Here is an 18,663-nt window from a genome sequence, read left to right as displayed (position 1 = left end):
AAAATTTCAGTACAAACATGGTTTATTATGTAACTAAGATACATGCATTTATATGCTGTTTAACCTATTTTGTTAACTATTTTTCATATATGTCATATCTAATGTACATATGCTTTATGTATTATATTTTAGTTACCATACTCTACATTACATATTAAAGTCACTTGGATTCAATGTTGTTTGGTCTGTAATCAATATTACATTATTGCTTCATATGCCATTATTGAATTACTCTTTCCAACTCTAAAAATTCTTTATTCAGAAAAAAACCCCTACTACTGCTTATGAATAATTTATTTTCTTTAAATCCCCAGCCTATAACAAATGGATAAAGAGGCAAAATTCACTGGCACAATCTGAAACACAACAGCAGTCATACAAGTGCAAGAAAGTACCAACACACATATTCCTACCAGGGATCCTTTAGAAGGTGCATTTGGAGTAATGAGGAGGGCAATGATAATGAAAATGAAAGGAACACGGCTCTGTTGATGATGTTTTAAGAAGGAGCATCATGTTTAATACACATGGAGCAAAGAAAGCCATGCTGCTGTCATTGCAGAAATTGACAAAACACCACAAAACACCCACCGGGCGGTGTGCTAGGGATGTGTCAGATAACACCCACGGTGCTCCTCGGTACCTTCTGGCTGAGCCACAAGGGGGCTGGAGCGCTCACCTGACGCTGCAGAGCCCTGCTCTGCTCTGTGACACGTGTGACACCCACCCACGGAGCGCTCACCCGATCACACACAAACAGCGTCAGCCTCTGCCACACATCTCCTACAAACAAACAAACAGCCCCAGCTGTTTCCAGCTGAGCAGCTTGTGCTCCAGATCCCGGCTTCTATCACGGCACCCAGTAACGTGAAGCGCACACCTGAACCTGTGTGCTTTGAACGCAGCAACTCTAGAGGCTCTGCCACGCTGTAGAGAGCAAGGCTCACCCCGACCACTCACCTGTCCATGAGGATGCTTCTCAAAGGCAGCCCCGGATCCTCGGGCCGCCAATGCCTGCCTTGAACCAAACTATCCAGGTTCGTTCCACCACGGGGATTTACCTACTCGGCACCTGAACCTGCCCATCCCTCATGGTACCTGTGCCCCCTTCCCCTCATGGCACCTGTGCCCCCTGGCCCTCACGGCACTGGAGTTCTGGCTCCCTGCCCCTCACGGCACCTGTGCCCCCTGCCCCTCACGGCACCTGTGTTCCCTGCCCCTCACGGCACCTGTGCCGCCTGCCCGTCCCTCATGGTACCTGTGCCCGCCCGCCCCTCACAGCACTCCTCGGTGGGATGCTGCTCACAGCTGCCTCCCCCATGCAGCCCCCAAATCACACATGAGGACTAAGCAGGAGGGATCGGTGTTCCTGGAGGAAGGGCTGGGAAGGAGCCTGAGGGTGCCGACCTTCTGCTCCCTCGAGAGCGGCGGGGTCGCCGCTGCAGCCGAGTGGGGCCATGTCCCACCTCCCTCAGCGCTCTGGGGAAGCAGCTCCCTGCAGTATTGTGGGGACACGGCTCAGCTCTTCCACTGCTGGAAGATAGGAAGGCTCTGAAGAAGGATCTGGATGTGCTCGATGGATAGGCTGAAGTCAACAGCATGAGGTACAGGATGGCCAAGTGCCACACATTCCCACAACAGCCCCCTGCAGCACTACGGGCTGGGGACAGAGAGGCTGGAGAGTGGCCCAGAGGAAAAGGCCCTGAGGGTGCTGGTCAGTTGTGGCTGAATATGAGCCCAGGTGTGCCCAGGTGGCCAAGAAGGCCAGCGGCACCTGGCCTGTGTCAGCAATGGTGTGGCCAGCAGGACCAGGGCCGCAATGAGGCCACACCTCATGTGCTGGTCCCATTCTGGGCCCCTGAATTCAGGAAGGACATTGAGGGGCTGGAACCAGTCCAGAGAGGGGAATGGAGCTGGGTAAGGGGCCTGTGAGGGGTAGCTGAGGGAAATGGGAGTGTTTAGCCTGGAGAAAAGGAGGCTCAGGGGGGACCTTGTGGCTCTGCACAGCTCCCTGCCCAGGAGGTTGTGGCCAGGTAGGGTCGGCCCTGCTCCCATGGAACAAGGGACAGTTTGAACGGACATTGCCTTAAGCTGTGCTGGAGGTTCAGGTTAAACACTAGGAAGAAATTCTTCACAGAAAGGGTTGTAATGGACTTCCCTGAGAGGTTGTGGAGTCACTGCTCCTGAAGGTGTTCAAGGAAAGACTGGATGTGGCCATGGTTGAGGTGATTAGGTGGTGTTAGGCCATAGGTTGGACTCAATGATCTCAGAGTTGGACTCAAGGATCTCAGAGGTGTTTTCCAACTTTATTAATTCTGTGACTCCCAGGGACATCATTGGGGAGTGAGTTCACCCCACAGCCCCTCTGGAAGGCTGCACAGGAACCCCTCAGGAGGGGATTGCTCTAGAATGCCCCATGAGAGCTGGGCTGGGGTAAGGCTCTCAGGTGCCAGCACTGTGTGTTTTTCTGTGAGAACACGTGTTTTTCAGAGATCCTGGGGATCTGCCAGCAAACTTCAGGGCCCTGCTCTGGCTGGGGCACGACGGCTGTGTGGGGTGGCACAGGGTGGGAGAGGCTGGGAGATGTGAGGTAAAAGGGCATGAGGCCCTGGGGCAGAGGCCCAGCAGTGTGTGTGAAAACGTGCTCGCTTTCCCCCTCTCCCCCAGCACATATAGCAATGATTTCAAAGCTATCTCAGTGCAGAAAACATGTATTTACTGCCACTCCTCCACACCAAATCCCAGGGCTCTTGTAAAAAGTTTGGAGTGAGGATGAATGCTTGAGCAGGTGGCCAGAGGTCTCCAAAGAAGAGTAATACTCGCCCAGGGTGTTTACATCCTGCTATGAACTAGAATAGTCTCTTTCATGCCAAACCACAAGCTGCTGGTTGAAACCTGAGCTGAACTTCCTTGATGATCAGAGGAGCCTGGCTAACTTTCAGCACAGCCAGTTTTCATTTTCACACCTCTCCAAACTTGCTGGGACAAGAACCAAATGTATAAGCACAGAGTGAACTCCTGTTCCTGGGACATTGCTGACCATCTCAAGAAGCATGTGTCAGAATATGCTAAAAAAAAGGTTGTTTTCTCTGAAAAGTATTCCCAGTTTGGCTTTTTGAGGCTTATGTGGTTTCTGCTGTTCACATTAACTATGGTTTTTGTCATCTGCATTTAGGTAAACATGGTTTAAGCTCATAGAGGCTTTCATCTGAGAGAGCCTTGTATCTTTCATGGCACCCAGTTTTTTCTCTTAATTGAAAAGCAAATGTGGCTTCAATGCACACAAAGGCTGCACTTTCCTCAGAACACTGTGTGGAGATTTGCTTCTCCTGGCTTTTCACCCACTGATATTGCTGATGTATCTGCATGCATGCTGGCTACCAGGTCAGTTCCAGTGGATTTTTTTAATTCTCAGTGGATTTTGCACAGCCTGAGCTAAGTCTGGAGCTTTACTGCTCTGGGCACAGTTAACCAGCACCATCTTGGGTGCTTTTACATGTCACACCCTCAGTTCCATGCAGACAGATGTCTGCTCTTTACATCCCAGTGGAGGTTTTACTGGATGGCCATCCAGCAATGATTAACTCATGCAAGAAATAGCTCTAAATACTCCTGTGCATTTGTGAATAAGTATAAAGTGCTACAAAGCTCAGAGTAGTGTGCTGGGAAATAGTCCAGCCAGATGGAAACAGTCCATCAAGTACCACAAGAAGCCCAGTTACTTACAGTGCATCTCTTCCCTGTGCAGATTAGGGAGGCTTTTCTGCCTTCTTAGATGCTGAATAAATGTAAGCATAAATGTAAGCACTACTGGAGGATTGCTAGAAGTTCAAAGCAATCACAAATGTCATGTGCCCTTGACTTTTTGGGGAGGATTTCTCAGACAGTTGAAGAATTCTCCTTAGGGCTCCCCTGTAGCTCCTTTTAGGATTTCTGGTAGCCAAAATGCATTTTTTACTCAGAACTCCAGTGCCTTTAGCCCTACAAATAGCAACAAATCAAAATCTTTTAGCAAGAGGCAGTGAGAAAAGCAGGAAAGACAACAGCTTCCCTGAGGGTTAGCTGCATCCTGTTTCCTTAAGGCATGTAAAGCTTGGGTAATGAACGGGGAGAGGGGGTTCAGGCAAGGCTGGAGCATGAGAGGTTCTGGAGGTTCAAGAGAGCCATGAAGCTGCTGCAGAAATACTGGGAAGTGTATGCAGGACCCAGTGCTGCTCGTGATAAAACTGGTACCTCCAAACAAGAGAGATACTGTATTCATGCTTCCCTCTGCATAATCAAGCAACTTTTGAGGAGCCAGAGTTCTTGTTTTAAATAGGTTTCTGACCATCACAGTTGTGGTAGAAATATAGAGTGTTCTGAAATACAGACTCAAGAAACTTCTTTCTGGTGGTGGGAGAGGAACCCTTACCCTGCCAGTTCTGAAACTTGGCTTGTGGTCACTGGGCACCGGAGGTGGTCACTGAGCAGGAAAGGACAAGGCTCTGGCACTTAATAAAGAAGTGAAGTCCTCACCAGGAGTGGACAGGGTTACATTCTGATTCCTGTCCTAAGCTCTCTCCTTCTGGACAGATTTATTTTAGTCTCTCGCCTGTATCTAAACCATACTAATGAAAAAAAATATTCTTCCAGTTAAAAAACCACAAACAAGTAGAAAAATCTCCATTGTGCTGATGATAGAATAACTTGCAGTGAGAGGTGGCATGATTTAAACTTATTTTTGGCAAACATTCTAGACACCATTTATATTAGTGCCAGCTTAAAAGTATCTGATTGCTATTGTTGCTAGACCTAAGTCTGATAAAAGGAATAATCACTCATGATAGGACTGAAATGGGCTGTACACTGTTTGAAAGTTTTATTTGTACAGATTCTGGACAGTTTATAGGAGTTTAAAATGCTGTTTATTGCCATTTCAGTGAGCCATTCAAGTGAGCACTATAGAACCTGTTACCATCAGTTACCTGAAACCTGCTTATATCAGCTACATGCCTATGGTAAGTAGAGTAAATATGCATAGATTATGTACATATAAACTCAAATGGTACTCTACATGCAATTAGATATTTACTGTAAATCTTTCTAAGCTGGAGCTTTACTATGATACACAACCCTGAGATATCTGTTTCAGCTATACAAACCTGCTGGGGGAACACCAGGGCTGAGCAGTCAGCTGGGTAAAGTCAAGGTTAACTGCATTCCTGGGCTCTGAGATTTAATTAAAATTGCTGGAGCCTGTGGAGCTGGAAGTGAAAGTCAGTGCTGTGTTCTCTTCCCCACTTCAAAAATATACTATTGTAGAATCTGGCAGGGAAAGCACAAAGTTTAAACAATCAGTGAATTGTTTTTGTGGATTGACTTCTTAAGCTAGGTGATCAGGTAAACTGACATCTCAATACTGTCACCATTTGCTCTTCATAGCTGAAACAGCTTCTCAACTGCTTTGTGTCCTGTTCCCTTGTGTCTGAAGAATCTGTTACCTTACATGTCAATTCATCAGCTTTTAGCAGCTTGCCCTTTGAAAATCCCATTCTTCTGAAATTTCTTGGCTTCCTCTCCACTGCCTCCAGTTATTAATAAGGAATTGTGACTATTTCAATGTCTAACTTGTTTGATCTCTTAAAGACCTCAGACCTAGCTACTGAATGCTGCACTAATACTGAAGGTTTTTAACAAGGCAGGGATAAGTCAGGATGGCTACAAAAACAATGGCTTGAGGATTTTAGAAGTTACTTTCTGAGCTCCTTTTGCACAAAGTCTCCTTCCAATACACTTAGAAACACATGGGACAGTGAGGTAGAGGATAATAGAAATAAAACCTGTGAGGTGCTTTGGGGTTTTGTTAGGCTTTTGGTTTGAATGGTTGAGTGTTTTTGTTTTAGTTTATTTGTTCAGGTTTTTGTTGTGGGCTTTTTTTGTGTGGGAGGGTTGTTTGTTTCTTTGAAGGGGAAGAGTAGATTGTTATAAAATCTCGAGATAGGGAAATATATTCCTATCTAGAACTCTTGTAAACAGCTGTTCTTCAGGCTGAGCAGAACTGAGTAAGGAACTGGGTATTGGCTGCCAAGAGCTTACATGAACTCCTCTGGAGTGTAATATGCTTCTGCTATGAATAATTTTTAATTTAAAATAGCAAAAGACAAAAAAGCTGGACCCATTCTTCCCAACTACACTTCGTACTAACAAAGCTGGGGGAGCTGCTCAGTAATCGTATCTGGCAAGAAAAGCTATTTCTAAATGTGAATCAAGTCCAACAGAAAACAAAAATTTGACTTGTGACTACAGGATGTGAAGGGAAAAATACTTATCCCAGTGTGGTGCTAAAATTAATTCTTCATAATTGCAAAAATTTCTCATCAAGTTATAACAAAAAGTTACTATTTGGAATACTTGTTTTATCTTAAGGTTTTGAAGCCATTTGAGATACTGAACACTGTGAAAACAAGCAAAGCCAGTATCTGGACACTGCATGCAGACTGCTTTTTAACTCCCCTGAAGGATTCCAGATCATGGACCCTTAAGGCTTGGTCTAAGTCTATGTGATTTATTGTCCTAAAATTGCTGAGAGCTGCTGTCATGGCTTTTGCTTGGGATAGAAATGCTGGGGATGAAGGTGAATGCTGACTATCTGAAGGATGTAGTAAATGGATCTTATTTTAACTGTCATTCCATTTGCACTCCCAGGGTTGGAAAATAGCTTAGGCAGACTTGTCTTTGTTGGTTCATATCTCATTATTCACATCACAAATGCCAAGGATTAGAGAAGAAATACTAGGGTTGAAAATATCTCATGCAGAAACTTCTTAGTGGTCAGAATCAAAGAATTGGGAAGCAACAAAAGATGAAAATAATATGGCTGTGTCAGTATGTGGCAATGTCATGTCCTTCTGGGAACAGACTGAGAAAATACCTTAGTAATACATGCAGTTTTCATCTGCCTCATCTGCCTCCACCCTTGTAATTTTCTCAGCTGACAATGTTCTACAAGTTTATAAGATGCCTCAGTCATCTGCTTCTTGACATTTCTTTGGTTTGACTTCTCCTTTCCTATCATTTTCTATGTCAAGCATTCTTTATCTGTGTTTAAAATTGGCAGCAGCAGTGAGCAGGCTTTTGGCATGGCCACAACTGCTTCCAAACAATGGTAGTAATCTTCTCCCCCCTAGGGACAGGAGAGCAGGCAGAGCTGTGGGGGTTTCCTCCCCTTGAGCTACCCTGCTTGCATGCTTAGGGGTGAGGAGTGCTGGCTTGTCCCTGTGCAGGGACACAAGGACCCTGCCTGCTGACATGTGGGTCCAGGAGTGGAGCCCTAATCCCCTGCAGGTGGGAAACGTGGGGAGTGCTGCTGAGGATTACTCACAGGTTGTGTTATCAGAGCAAGCACTGTGTGGGAATTGCAGGCTCATGCTGTTGACAGCAGAGGGATGAGGCCAGGAGGAGTGAGCACTGGGATGCTGTCCAGCTCCTTGGCAGCTGCTAGAGCCAGCTTGCCTTCAACACCTGTACTCAGGGTTGCCTGCAGGAAGAGAAATTATGTTCCACTTTGCTCTAGCAATCTAACTCGGGGAGGTTTGGCTCTCCAATTCGTTGTATTTTCTCCTTCTCAAATTTGTGTGAGCATGAAAAGAGGGAAAGAGTGGCAGCTCTACCCATCAGAGGAACCAGGTGAGCCAGACACCTTGCAAAATGTATCAGACAAAAGAAATGTGTATGATTTCTGCAGTTCATTTGCCTTTTCCTGTGGACAGACTGTATATGGGTGTCTAGCAATTTTGATTTTACCTTTTGTTTTCTGAAACACCCATTCTAATAATAAAATGTATGACACAGGAATTAAAGATACTGAGATTAGGTCAAGGTGGTGTTTAATTTGATTAAGGACTGTAAAATTGGATGGTAAGCATTTACTGAATAACTGTCATGGGATGCTTGAAGGTGGTCCAAGATGATGGAACTTTTGGGTGTTACATCCTCTATATGTTAAAAAGGGCAATGTTCCAAGATTCTGGAACTCTTGATTAATTCTTCAGCAAACCACGCTGGTATCTTCCTTTACTTCTCTCCATGGTGGGGGAAATAATTTGTAGAAAGTGTAAGTTTTTGCATTAAGTTACCAGTCAAGTTAATCCAATTCGTTAAAATAATGCCTTATAGCTGTTGATACTGTTGAATTTTGATAATTGAAACAGCTAAACCTAAATTTTTAGGTCTTTTAACTAAGAGTAGGCTAAAGGTCTTTGAAATTTTTCTTAATGTTCAAGTTTGAGCTGTCACAAGGAAGAGATGAGCTGCTTAATGTTTAACTAAACATTACTTAGTTGATCGCTTGCATATTTTCTTCATGTTTTGGCCTATGGAAGGCCTGTTCATTATTTCAGAATGCCTTGGCTCCAGTCCATCTGCAAGACCTCATTTTTCTTTTGAAATTTGTAGTCTTCACAAGCTTGGCATCTGTGATATCACAAACAATGAATTACTGTGGCTGCAAGTCTCTGGAATTAAAAACCCCACCTCCGTAAGAACATAATTTTTTTTACAGAATTGGGATTTGTTCTGAGGAAACACAGTTGACAAAAAAAAGGTTTTCTAAGATAACAGATTTTTCATCTTCTGATGGAAAATTGAACTGAAGTCCTGATGCTGAGGACTTGCTCTTTAAATAAATGGGATCTTTCTCTCCTCTCTTGGCAACAGCAGGAGTATTCTTGTGCTCTATGACAAGGCTAGCTGGTGCTATATTTGTCTTGTAGCTGTACACACATTTGCAAGAGGTTGTTTAATAAGAGAAAGGCAAAAAGCCAATACAGTTTAAAGAAAGTTTATTCTACCACAGCCTGAACTTTCTGGGTTGGCTTCAAGACAAGGCTACATACTTGTGGAGGATCAGGGAATATCATTACTGATATGAAATTAAAACTTTCCTGAGTTGTCTCTGGAAAGATCAGGGCTTTGTGGAGAAGGAGGGGGGCCTGGGGGTGTGACACGACAGACGTTTTTAAAATGGAGTTCAGTAGATGTTTGGGTGCATCAGCAGAAGAGGAGGAAGGAAGACAAGAGGGTGGGGAAGAAGATATTAATAATGCTGGCAGTTGTGCTGTCCATGAAGAGCTGGATTTGGAACAAATGTACCTTACCTGTTTGCCTGAGCAATATATGAGAGAGAAACTCACTCAGACAGTGTACCTGATATGCTGGCTGCTGCTGGAACTCTGCAAGGTAAGAAACTTCAGTACAAGTCTGTGATATTTTTAGTTAACTTCTTATGTGCTTAAAATACAAATTGATCAAAATCTCTCCTGGAGGATTTGAGAATTCATTGCTATGTACCATGCAGTTTCTTTCATAGTTTATTAGTAGCAGGAGCTTTGTAAATATTGATGTTGTACCCCAAAACAGGAGATCCAGCAAGGGAAAACTTGTAGGGGCTATTCATGGAGTAATACACAAAGCACTACATTAGTAATTGCTAGCCAGTTTATCTCTGTACACTTTTAGATAATTGCAAGTGTTTCAAAATTATTTTCGATTATTTTCTAGGTGCAATTTCTTGTCATGTTCTTCACTGATTTGCATTAATCTCTTGTGTTGGATGAGCACTGGAATGTATTTGAACTCTGAAAATGTGAACTTTATAAAAGTAAAGAATTGGGTGGGGGTTTGGAACATTTTTCAAATATAATAGAGTTTTTGAAGTTGTGCTGGGACTTATTTTAAATTTGATCTGGCCACATCTAATAAAAATATTTTTGCCTGATGTATTACTGGATAGGAACAAGACAATGGAACAGGTATAAAAACTATAGTTCTTTCAATTTAATTCCTTGCAGAAAGCTACTGTAATGTTCAGATCCAAGCAGAGAAACATTGAATTCTGCAGAAGTGATGTGATTTAAGGTTTTAGGTTTAAGCAGGGAAGCAGTGAGACATTTGAGCTTCAAATGCTACTGGTTCCAATCGTGTAACAAAGCTGTATTAGTTAATTTAGAATGTGCATTGTTAATTTAATATTAGTTAGTTAATTTAATATTAATATTAGTTAGTTTAGGTCTTTCTTTCCCTGTTTCTGCATTCAAATCTTACTGTGGTAGGCATTTAGTTGATGGACAGATCACCATAAAGATCAAAACAAGTGTCAAGGCAATATTTACTGGCTGTTTTTTCTTCAGAAGTATATGAGTTCTGAAGAAGAAGGAGAGGAGATCCATGATGAGGATGGGGTGGAGACCACAGGAGTGGGACCAGGTGGTGCCTCAGCAGCAGCAAGCCCTCTCTTCTATGTGCATGGCAGCTTTGGGGCAGTAGCTACATCAGGTTTTTTGACAGCATAGCTATACAAAAATATAACATCAAAATGTAAACTGAACACTACTGTGTTATGTGTTGGATTGCTAGAGATCTTTGTTTCCACGCATATTCCATATCTGTAGTGTCTTTTCTCTTGTCTGTATGTAGCTTTTATCCTGTGGTGCCAATTGCTTGCATTAGGGGGCAGATAGAGACCCTTTCATAGGACTTTTTCTGGTATTTTTTCTGCAGGGATCTTTTGTGAGGCTGACTGAAAAGGGGCAGGCATCCACACAGCTATGGGAGTGGAGAAAACAGCCCTAGGGCAGGTGCCAGAGCCAGCTGCAAAATCCTGAGGCAAAATCTTGGTCAACACACACTTTCTGATGGTTTTGAGGGGCAACCTGGGGAAGGTTGCACCTTGTCTGGTTGCAGATTCATTTGATTGGTTCTCTTGTGGTTTCAACTATTTACAACCATTGAGTTTGTAGGTTTTAAGAGCCATGCTTATATTACAGAAAGAGGCAGAACCTCATTTGTGGCTACAAACCTAGTAGTTGCTCTGGGTGTGTGCAACAGCTTCAGACCCCAGGACTCATTGTCTGTGCAGAGATTTTTTTGTATATTAATTGTGAAGTGTGCACAAAATGTTGAGTGGTCTGCACACAATGAGTCCCCAGGACTCTGCATGTGCAGAGATTTTTTTATATATTAATTGTGTAGTATACACAAAATGTTGAGTGGTCTGCACGCAATGGCTTTGCACAACGTGCATGAAATATTCTGTAGGATAAATGGTTGTGCCATTTCTCTGTGGATAGTTTCTTGGACAACAGGAAGAATTTTTAAAGTACATAGGCTAAAATACATGTTTCTATCTGTGATTTTATGTGCTTGCATACAGCCTTACATTTGCACAGTGCATTTAAGTGTTTCAAGTTGGGAAGAAACAACTCATACTACTATAAAGTAGAGTGAGGAGAGGTAATGTAGCTTTTGTTAAAATCACAAATTTCTTCAGAAAGCTTTCTGAGAACCTTCCAATGCCCTGGCTAAGCCAAGAGGATAACTAAACCTCTAATTTATTAATGCTTCTTTCTTGCTGAGCTTTCTTAAAACTGTTTAGATTCGAGACTCAACATTCTTATTTCCTGACACTCTTACATGACTTAAATCTCTTCCAAGTCCTAATCCATTCAAAAAGTGCTAATTTTTTTCTCCTTCCCCTTCACTAGAACAAAACCAGCACAGTGTTGCTTTTTCTCAGGTTCTGCAGCTTGGCAGAACGCAGCAATGCTGCTGCAGTGGGAGGGGAGGGAAGGCCAGCAGCACTGGAATGGTGCTGCTGTGTTCCAGAGGCACCTTTGTAACAGCTTGTGTGCATCCCTCATACATCCAAATGTTTGCAGCTCTTGGCTACAGACAGGGCCCCAGGTGCTCATGGCTTGGAAAATATCAGTGACTCCCTGTAACTCCTTATCAGTGGACAGAATTACGTGTCCTTCGTGTCAGGGGAGCTCACCCTACTGTAAATTAACACGGACAGAAGGAGGAGAGACTGTGCTTAGCAGGTGAGAAACCAATCTGAGTGGGCTTTCATGCAGTTTGACATGAAGTTTAGTTGCAAAATAATCAAATTCCACCAACGTGCCATGGGAACACGCGCAGTAAGCCTGTCAGAGTTCAGGAAGCATCTTTGTAGACATCTGGGAAATTTCCCACTCCTGTTTCCCTGAGGGAGGCTTCCATTTTCAGAGGTCACCATGACTTGTGGGGATGAGGAAAGAGACTTCAAATCTTTCTTTTAATTCAGAATTAACATAAATTTAGTTGAATTGATTCTGTTTCAATCATTTACCATATTTCAGTAATATTCTGTACCTTTGAATATCAAAACCAGCTGGTGATTTCCCTGTTATTCATTATACCTTAAGCATTTTCTGTCAGCTCACCTGGTATTTTTTAAACAGTCTGAAATCTGTACAAAAGGCAAAACAATGGTGAAACAAACCTTTAATTCAATTTCTTGTCTCTGTATTTTTGAGTGCTGGGTTCTACAGAGCTTCCAACTGCTCTTGCTATGAACTTCTACATGCCATGTAATGCATGAGAATGGATCCCAAGTGAAAGATTAAATCACTTTCCTATAGTTTAGGGCACAGGGCCTTAATTCTTTGCTTTTCAATAGATGTATCACTCTGTGTTCATAATCTTGCTGTCCTTGGCTCAGCTCATTGCCTCTAAAAGGAATAGGAAATTAGTTTGATTTTATTCCTTAATTTATTTTGATCTTTTTCTTCTGGTTATAAACATTGTAGGGGCGGACTAAATTCCTGTAATCACAGGTCAGCCTGTGAAACAGTATGGGATGAATCCTTTCCTAGGGAAAAGATGAAATCTGGTTTTCCTATAATATGAATGAATTTTCTAGCCATTAGCCTGTGCTCACAAGGAAGTGTAGGAGCACTTCTGCCTTCTTTTGCCACCCTTTGAGGGGGAAAAAATGGTGCAGGGAGTCAATTATGACCTCTTTCTTAGGTGCTGACTTCTAAAAATCTTCAGTGAAATTGTGGCCACTTCTGGAGGTGACACTTGTCTTTTCATACCAACAGGCTGGAAGCTCTAAGACATGGGTGGTTTCTTCAGGAGAAGGTTTTCTCTGGATTCCAAAGTACAGCCCCTAAGGAAATGGTCCAGTGAAGGGAGAGAAGATTATCAGATATATCTTCTTGTAACAATTTTGTAGTAGTTAGATGCAATTGTTGGCTGCCAAACACGCTGCTACTCTGGTTATAACACTCTCCATGTACTCTGTGAGAACATATAACTACAGCTTTAAGCATGAGAATGTTGGGTTTGGAAAACCAAATTTGAGGCTCGTCTGTCTTTTTGAGTTCTTTTTCAACATGACTTATTTTGTTTACAGGAAGATTTTGACAGAGGAAGGGGCTGGACCTTGGTACACAGAGTTTGGGACAGGGCTTTTACCAGTGGACAGGTCACACTTGGACCAAGAACTCTGTGAGGGGACCTGGCTGACTCCCTTCACAGCTATTTTCCAGCTACATTAAGTGTTTGTTGGAAATTACACAGTGGGTGTGGTTTTGTTTGTTCGTTTGGTTGGTTTTGGCTTTTTTGTGTTTTTTTTGTTGGTTTTGTTGTTGTTGGTTTTAGTTTTGTTTGTTTTTATTATTTGATATGCTTACATGGTCTTGCTGCATCTCTAACTCCTTCCCAATAACTTTTGAACATTCTGGCCAATCTCAGCAAAAGTTGAGAGGGGCAGAAGTTAGCAGAGTTCAAAAAGGTAGTCAGGGAGTGAAAATAGACTTAGCTAATGCTCCTCCTGAGGGAAAGGGTCCTTCATAAAACTGTCCCTTATTAAACATCAGAAATTTTGTAAAATTCCATTTCCACACTGGAGAACTGCAGAGCTGTAGGAAAGAGGACTCTGTTGGGTCAGCTGCTTGCAGAAATACATGTTTTCTCAGTAAAGTGGTTTTTGTTTGGCTATTAATGGAACTCCTCTGAAGCCTACTGTTTTTCTTCAGTCCTCAGAGTAAAAGCCAAGAAGTGGCTTTAAGAAGTGCAACTTGAGACAGCTAAAGAGGGATGTTTTGCAGAAAGCTTTAAACATTCCTTTCACTCCCCTTTGGAACACTGACTTTTTAAGCTTTCAGCCAGAAAAATCAACCTCCTTTCACTCATTTGGTCAAAACTTCCAATGTTTTATTCAGGGTCAGGCTCTGAGGGCAAACAGTCTGATTAGATACACTTAACTCCTAAAACATCATAAGCTGTTCTGTGGGGCTTGTTTTGTTTAGGAGTAATATTTCTGAATCTGTTTTCCTTTAATTTGTGCTCTAATTATCTGGATTCCTTTGGGCCAGAAATATTTAAACAGTCTGTTTTATATTGGAATAGTACTTGCAGTGCTGGGGAGAGCTAAGTGTGGTAGAAAGACAAGGCAATGAAAATGGAAAACATCAGAGAGAAAATTGGAATGTGTTGAACCTGACAACGAGCTCAGTTCAGCTTGATTTCTCATTCTGGGCAGAGATTCAGCTCTTTATGGGCAGTGTCAACCATTCAGCATGTGCTGGGCACTTTGACTTCTTCCTCTCCCCTCTGCAAAAAGCCAGGAATTGAAAAAATTCCAGTGTCTTCAGTATTCATCAAGCCATCTCCTGGATCCAGCTCTGAGCTACAAGCAGTGTGTTCAGTGCAGGCTGTGAAAGGCTGATGTGCAGAATGATTTCAAAGCATTCTTTATAAACCTGGGGAATGATTGTTGGAAAATCCAGCCACATCCCTTTTTTACATCCTCATTCTTTAAAAATGATCACACCTTTATTTACATGGGAGAATGTGTTCAATACCTGCTTTTCAGTGGAACTGCCTTTCTCAGCTACCACGGTTCTCAAAAACCACTATCAATCAGAGCTGCATTATCTTCTTTATGCTGTTAATGCAAGCCCAGTTCCCATAACAAACCTGCAGGCCTCTGCAGCTCTGCAGCTCATGAATCAGAGCAGAACCTTCTTGCTGAATTGTAACTTGATGATTAGCTTCAAAAATTTGACTGAAATCCTGCATGACTAACAGAGTACACAGGGTGGATTAAGAACCTGTAAGAAGATAACTGAGAACAAATCACTTCTTGTGCACTCTGGAATATTTGATGCTCTTCCTAGAAAGTGTCTCATTATTACAGAAATCTAAGAAGGTGCTGTAATTTTTTTTCTCCTCCTGATGTTTTGTGTTGAAGAAAAGCAGAACTGGTGTTGGAAAGAAATAAAACTTCTCATTTGATGCTTCAAGTGTGGTGCTCCAAATGTGATTATTTATATATCTGGATGAAAATTGGCAAATAAGGAAGAATTTGTGCTGTTAAAAACCTTTAATAAGGGGTTGCCAGATAGCAAAATGTATAAATACCCACAAGAACACTTGGGCAGGGCAGTTTTAAAAGTTAGCTTGATCACTACACCATCCACGAGCAAGAAGTGAAATACAATGTCCATTTCTAAATAACTACAAAAGTATTCTTTTTACACACTGGAGTTTGACTTTTTTGGGAAACTTGTATTTGCACTGAGAAAGAGTGTGTCTAGGTGCAAAAAGGCTATTCTCTGGAGAGCCATCAACCTTCAATCATACTAACCCAAATTTCTGTAAAAATGTAGAATAATACAGATAATTAAAAACAAACAAGCAAAAAGCAAGCAACTTTTATCCCTTTGCTTTGATTATTAATAGATGTATTGCATTTTTCCCTTAGTAAAAGGCAGATTTAGGTCTCTAGCTTTCTTTTTGCTCTTGGTTTTGTTTTTGGATGAAACAAGTGTATTTAGTCGTAGATTATGGAAATACTATCATTTTGATTATGGTCATTATAAGTGGACTGTCATTTAGATTCTAGCAGAAGAAAATGGCAGGGTAAACCTTGGGAGCTCACCTTTTCTGTCTTAATGCAATAGATGAGATTGTGGTAGTGTGGTTTAGAGAACATCCAGGTAATAGAGGAATCCAGGTAGAATTATTTACCATAGCACAGCTGCAAGCTCTAAGAACAGGCCCAAGTTCACAGACAAATTTTCAAGCAATGTCTATCCAGGTTTACCACTCCAAAATCTCTGATCCACACTCTGCCAGCAGTTCTGCTTCTGCCACAGGGGCAGTGACACAGGATGGCAGGGACCACGCTGAACCACAGGGTTTAGTGTCCAGATGTGTTAAAGTAAGCTGAAACCAACACTGCTGTTCTCTTTGGCCATCCCAGCTGACTTTCTGTGTCAGTGTAAGTGAGGCCAGCTAAGGCAGACAGTGTCACCATAACACCCAGTTATATTGTGCAGGTGGTGTGAATCCATCCCCTGCACAGCACCTGGGACAGCTGGCAAGATGTGCTGCAAAGTTGTTTACTAAAACCTCCTACACTGATTAATAACGTACTGTGGTGGCATGTATGAGACAGGAAATGAACAGGATAAAAGATACAGCTTTTTATGGCTCCTGCTGTATTTTCTACCTTTTCCTGGTAATTATGTTTGATGTTATACCCCAGAAAGTAGTATCAATGCCCTATATTAAATTATATGGGAAAGAATATCATAGTCTTATACTTTATGTGTTCTTTCAGAGCTAAACTGAAAAGAATTGAGGGGGGAGGGAGAAAACCTAGTATTTGGAAAACATTTTGTGAATGTTTCTGTGCTGCCAAAGCAGACAGATAGCTTTCATGCTCAGACACAAAGTTATGGGGTGGGGCAGGCAGAAGGGATTAATGCTGTTTCCATATGAATAAGTAGGAGTTTTTTGGTATTATTTACTATAATCCCATTAGCACAATGGGCAAGCCTAGTACAGTTTGGTAGCCAGTCTCTCCCTGCTGGAAGAGAGACCAGGCCCTTAAGGTGTGGTGAGAAGAGCGTGGGTGAAAAACTAGAACGTGCAAAAAATTCTAATGTCAATGCTCAGGAGACAGTAACTTTCATAATATTGCCAGTTAAAGTTTTCAAATTGGCATTTTTTCCCTTGAATTCCCAGCTCCTGGAGGCATGTGATTGCTAAAAAAAAAACAAAAAAAAAACACATTTTCAGGTGCTGTAACTGCAGAGGAAATTTCAAATACCAATTTGCAGTGGAAAGTTCCTAAACAATGAGTCTTTCATCCTTGGACTTGTCAATCATCTTTCAAGTGTTTTAGGGCTTGGATCAGCTTGTAAAAGATGCTGATTGTAATAGCTGCTGGATTGACTTTTTCCTTTGCTTAGCCCAAATAAAAATTCAAAATGCATGAGTGTAGCAGTATTCATCAGAAAAGTGCAGGCTTTCATTTCACTTCCTACATAAATAGCTGGCCGAGATGCCCAGCAGAGAGTGAGTGCAAGGGGACTGACATCAGCAAAATGCAATGCTGGAGAAACCAGGAGAAAACATCTTAAAAAACCCCCAAAAAACAAGGGAGAGAGACAGAAAGGGGTGAAAAAAAGGAGGAAAAAAATTTGCATTTTAGCTGCTAGAAGCAGGCAAATCTGCACACAAGAAATCCTGGGAACTGTATTGGTCATAAATGATGGAAGGTTTCCCATTGTCCATCAGGTCAGTGTTTGCCACTCTCCAAAGACAACAACTGCCTGTTGAATTGTGAGGTGACAACACAGAGTGGTACTGATTTTAAAAAATGTGATCTCATGGAATCTCCAATCCTGCTGAAACCAGGGCTCTGCAAACACCTTTGTTTCCATGGATGTGTGCTCTTTTTCATCCTGTTTGCTTCCAAGCCTCTGCCAATCCTAAGACAGTGGAACCTTTGGCTCCATGGTCCTGTGTTCAGAAATCCCGTGCAGAGCAATGTTTATTTTGTGTCAGGGATCACTAATATGGATCCCCAGGGGAGCAACAGTGGGGCTGGAGCCAGCGTTTGTCCAAACCCTGATCTCTGGAAGCACAGACTGTGCATTGATGTCCATTCCACAGCACTGTCTTACCATGTGGGCTCAATCCAAATGTACATTTTCAATTCAGTGGAGTTCATCCTTTCCAGACTGAGAAATGTGCACAATCTTGTGTGAGCACACTGAAGATTTGGGTTCACTCCTGTTCCTGCTTCAAGCTTCCAAGAGGGATAAACTGCTTCATCTCTGCATCAGTTCTTCCTCTTAAGGGTAAACTTGTTTATTCACACCAGCACATAAACTTCTCTTTGAGAGGAAGGATGTATGTGTATGTCTTGCACAGCAAGTCTCTGATTTGGGCAGTAGCCTGCAACTCACAAAGAGTAGGAGAAAGGGGAAATGGCCTGCTCATTAGCAGGAGAGAGAAATTCAACTTTGAATGATATCTGCAATTTGTAAGTTTAAAACATCCAAAATTAATGGAACACTAAAGTTTTCAGAATAGCTTTATTTTAGATTAAAAAAAGGTTGCTGAGAAGCTTGTGCATATGCTTTTTGTTTTTTAAGTGCCTTTCTTGGTGGTGCTCATGCCTTGACCAGTTCCAACCTTTAATTACTTGTTTATTAGTCCGTTTCTTCCACGCACACACACTTGTAGCAACACAACTCTTAGCAGGTCACACAAGTCAAGGAGTAGACACATGTGGAAACCTCATTTCTGTGTCACTTGGCCCAGTAAGTTTTCACTTCTGTGGAAGTGCCATGTTTCAGAGCGCAGTCCCACAAGCAGGGCAGGAACAGGGGGAAATATTGGTCAGCTGGAACTACCTTACATTGTCACTGCCCCAAGGGCATGAGACTATACCACATTCTCATTCAGAAAGTCTTTGCAAGAAAACCAAACCTACCTAGACAAGGTCAGGACCTGTGTTGTAAAATAAACACCAGCTGTGAAAAGATCCAGCGACTGTTGTGTTAA

Source organism: Ammospiza caudacuta, chromosome 11 (genome assembly GCF_027887145.1).
Source record: "Ammospiza caudacuta isolate bAmmCau1 chromosome 11, bAmmCau1.pri, whole genome shotgun sequence".
Classification (NCBI taxonomy): domain Eukaryota; kingdom Metazoa; phylum Chordata; class Aves; order Passeriformes; family Passerellidae; genus Ammospiza; species Ammospiza caudacuta.
Note: the sequence above shows the minus strand (reverse complement) of the source record.